This window comes from Elephantulus edwardii, unplaced genomic scaffold (assembly GCF_000299155.1).
Source record: "Elephantulus edwardii isolate Elephantulus edwardi_28Jun2011 unplaced genomic scaffold, EleEdw1.0 scaffold00117, whole genome shotgun sequence".
Lineage (NCBI taxonomy): Eukaryota > Metazoa > Chordata > Mammalia > Macroscelidea > Macroscelididae > Elephantulus > Elephantulus edwardii.
The window spans coordinates 613,934-618,654 of record NW_006399867.1 but is presented as its reverse complement, the minus strand read 5'-3'; positions in this window follow the sequence as shown (position 1 = coordinate 618,654).

Genomic DNA, 4,721 nt, shown 5'->3' with positions numbered 1-4,721 from the left:
AATTCTCCTCATAGAGTCCAGCCTCTCGAATAATCTGCTCTGCATACATGTTGAAAAGGTGTGGAGACAGCATTGAATAATCTACAAAGGCAATGTTCAACATCCTGCTTGATGAGTAGAGACCCAGGTCTTAAAAGCTTGAGTACAGAAACCTAAGGTGCAACTATTAGTATTCTTCATTCAAAGCAGAGTGAAGAAAATGAAAGGACTAATGGAACTCAACTTCAGTTTCCATGACCTTGAAAACAACTAGATGCTACTGCTAACTGCTCTGAAAGGTATCATGATAGAAAGTCCTGAGTAAAATGGGGAGAAAATGTGATTAAAAAAATGTCAAATCACATTTTTTTAAAAAAAGAGAACAAGATAAATGTATTGATTACTGGAACCTCCAAGATGATATCCCTTAGTCATCCTTCAAGCCTGGTTGAACTGAAGTCAATCCATGATTCAATAGATTCTCAGTTAAACATAAGAGAAGCCTATGAGATCATCAATAACACTAAGGAAAAATGCACCCCTGAGAGCAATCAACCACAGCAAATCAAAAGAGCAGTATTTTCCCAGGGACAAAATTCAAAAGGCAGAATATACCAATTTGCTCTTCAATTTGTCAACATCAATTTGACAATATCAATCTGTCAAATAATAAGAAATAAAAGGAGAAGGAAGCTGAGAAGGAGGACTATACCACTAAGGGCAGCCTGGAGAGAGGGTTCTGCTAAGCCAAAAGTGGTTTGAATCCACTACCAGCTCCAAGAGAGAAAGATGGGCAATCTCCTTGGATATCCAGGAGAGGATTAGCGCTGAGTCAGTTCTGATTTGATGGCCATGAGGTTTTTTAATTTGACTACTTCTAAGAATAAAGGTACTTTTAGCTTGCTTGGCTCCACAATCAACACTCTTGGCACCAGCAAATAGGAAATCAGAAGATGGATTGCATTGGGAAAGTCTGCTGTAAGGAATCTCTCCAAAGTGATAAAGAGCAATGATGTCAATCTAGAGACTAAGGTGTGCCTGATCCAGACCATGGCCTTTGCAATTATGTATTATGCATCAGAGATCTGGAAAATGAATAAGGATGGCAGAAGAAGCATTGATGTCTTTGAGTTGTGGTGCTGGAGAAGAGTACTGAGCTACCATAAAATAAATAGCAAGGAAAATAAATATGCCTCCTTGGAGAAGGACATCATGTCTGGAAGGATGGAGGGATAGTGCAGAAGAGGAAGATGGCAGGGGTTGTCACAGTAACTGGGGAAGTGGGATTAGGTGTATCAGAATCAATGAGACTGGCTCAGGAAAAGGCAGAGTGCAGAGATATTATGCACAGAGTCTCTGAGTCACAGATGACTCAATGGTACATAACAACAAGAATGAAGAGTCAAGATCAGAATGCATCCTTTGGACCCAGTGTCCCTGAACTGAGAACCTCCAAAACCCAAGGGGAGATTAATGCCAAGACATAGAAGAGCATCAAGTGATATCAAGCCTACAGATATTGAAAGAAGTCAAGAGCTTTCTTCCAGAACAGACTAACAGAAAAAGCTTTGCTCTATAGCTGTCACCCTGAATTTGTACTTCTAGCTTCCTAAACTGTGAGAAGACAAATTTCTGCCAAAGCCATCAATTTGCATTTCTAATATAGCAGCTCTAGATAATTAAGACACAGACTATGACATTTCTAATTCTCCTTCAGTCATCCTTAATCATTGTCCATCTCTCTGATGCATAGCAAGTAATTGCAAAGACTATGGCCTGGATTAGGCACACCTTTGTATCTAGACTGACATCGTTGCTCTTCAGCACTCTGAAGAAGTGCATGAAAACAGATTTTCCCAATACAATTCATCTTTTGATTTCCTGACTGCTGGTATTAAGAGTGTTGATTGTGGATCCGAGCAAGCTGTATTTGCTAGCAACCTCAATCTCTTCTCTATCTATCATGGTGCTGACAACTGGTCCAGTGGTGAGAATCTTTGTCTTCTTGAAGTTTAGCTTCAATCCATATTGAAGGCTATAGTCCTCAACCTTTTGCAGTAGTACTTCAGGTCTTCTTCAGTTTCAGCAAGCAAGGTTGTGTTATTTGCATAGCAAAGGTTGTTAAATATGAGTCTTCCTCCAATCTTTATGTCAAACTCCTCCTCATAAAGCCATGCTTCCCAAATTACCTGTTCTGAATACAGGTTGAAAAGGTATAGGGACAGAATGCATCTCTAACACACTCCTTTCTTGATTTTGAACCTTGTAGTGTTTCCTTGCTCTGTTCTGAGGACTGCTTCTTGGTCCAAATATAGGTTTCTTATAAGCATGACCAAGTGTTCTGAGATTCTCATTTTCTTCAAACAGAGGCTATTCCATGGAGGAGGACATGATGCTAGGTAGGGTGGAGGGTCAGCAAAGGAGAAGAAGACGCTCAACTAGGTGGACTGATGGAGTAACTGCTGCGATGGGCTTCTGTGTGTCAGGAAGTGTGAGGATGACACAGGATAGAACAGGGTTCAGATGTTTTGTTTATAGGGTCACTATGAGTTATATTTGACTTGATGGCATCTAACAACAGCCTTATTTTCCAGAGCAAGTGCTTCATGTTCCGTTCACTTTCTGCAAGCAAAGTTGTGTAACCTATATAGTGCAAGTTGTTGATGAGTCTTCTTCCAAATCTGATGTTACACTCTTTTTCATTTAGTCCAATTTCTTGAATGTTTATTCTGCATACAGATTGAATAAGGATAGAGAAAGGATACAACACTGACTCACATTTTTTTTATTTTAAACCACACAATATTCTCTCATTTTGTCTGAACAACGTTTTTGACTATATAGTTTGGCAGGATTTGCCATCTACTATATATATATTCTGATACAGCAGGTCCTCAAAAACGCTGTGGATAAGCCGTTGTGCATCGTCAGCAACTGCTGTGTGTCATCAGCAGCCATGGAACTGTCCCAGTCGATTAACTAGGTACTTTGTGGAGATCACTGCTGTTTTGCTAGACCACATGGGCCCTCTTAAGCTCAAGTGGAAGAGAGTGGGACAGTTGGAGTTCGAGTGAGGCTGAAGAACCAATTCTCAAAGGAAAAATCAAGGCTTCCTGGTTTTCCATTCAGGTACTTTGTGGAGATCACTTCTGTTTCACTAGACCATGCATGACCCTTAAACTTAAAGTCTGTTCTCAAAGAGAAAATCAAGGCTTCCTGGTTTTCCATTCATGTACTTTGAGGGGATCACTGCTGTTTCACTAGACCACGTGGGACACCTTAAGTTCAAGCAGAAGAGAGTGGAACAGCTTGAGCTTGAATGAGGCTGAGGAGCCTTTTCTCAAAGGGGAAATCGTGCTTTCCTGGTTTTCCATTGAGGTACTTTGTGGGAATCACTGCTGTTTGCCTCCTGGGCCAAGAAAAAAACACAAATATACAGGTCTTTCACAAAACATTGCCATATTCTTGGTCACTATATAGTTACAATAACCTAACATCTAAAATGAAAAAGACTCACATAATGTCAAGAAAGTAGCAGTCTGCCTTAGTTATCATGAAGAAGCAACTCATCTCCTAAAAATGCAGACCCAATGAATATCCCAGATAGAGAGAAGAAATATGTTGATGTGTAGTTATGTGAACAGTTAAAGAAGAAGATGCAAATGATTGAAGAAGCAATTAAGAAAGCAAATACCTCAGACATAATAGTCCAGAAGAAATATATTGATGAAGAGCAACATGAACAGGTATGGAAGAAAATGCAAAAGATGAAAGAAATAATTAAGAAGGCAAATACCCCAGAAACAACAGTCCAGAAGAAATATACTGATGAGGAGCCACATGAATAGCTATGGAAGAAAATGCAAAAGATGGAAGAAAGAATTGATAGTATAGGTAAAAAGGTACAAGAACTTTAAAAAGCATCACAAGTCAAAGAGGGCACAGCCAACACTGTATTGAAATAACAGAAAAGCATAAAAAAGCAATGCAGAATATTAAGACCAATATGGCAGAACTGTCCAACACGCTGGTAGCACAAAAAAGTAGAATTGAAGAGATGGAACAGATAGTCAGTGAGTTGGAAGACAAGAGCCTCACTAAACATACTAGAAGAAAAATCAGAGATATGAGATGTAAAAAAAAAAAGAAGAAAACATTAGAATCATGTGGAATGACATCAAATGAACAACATACATATGATTGGAATGCCAGGAAGGGGGTGGGGGGTTGACAAGGAAATATCTGAGAAAATTGTGGAAGAAGTACTAGAAGAAAATTTCCCAGGTATTTTGAAGAACAGAGATATCCACATTCATGAAGCACAGCGCACGCCAAATAGACTAGACCCCAAAAGAAAACGATCAAGACATATCATGGTCAAATTCTCCAAATTAAAAAATAAGGATAGAATTCTAAAAGCAGCACAAGAAAAACAATGAGTCAACTACAAAGGGGAAACAATTAAATTAAATTCTGATTTCTCAGCAGAAACCATATGAGCTAGAAGACAATGGGATGGCATATACAGAAAGTTGAAAGAAAACAATTGCCAGCCAAGAATAATGTATCCAGCAAAGCTCTCCATCAAATATGAAGGAGAAATTATATCCTTGACAGAAAATAAGGAAATTAAAAAATTCATGCAAATAAGACCAAAACTACAACAAATATTAACTGAAGTCCTTCACATGGAGATGCCAAAGGAAAGTGTACAGACCATAGTAACCAGAAAAAAATGGGGG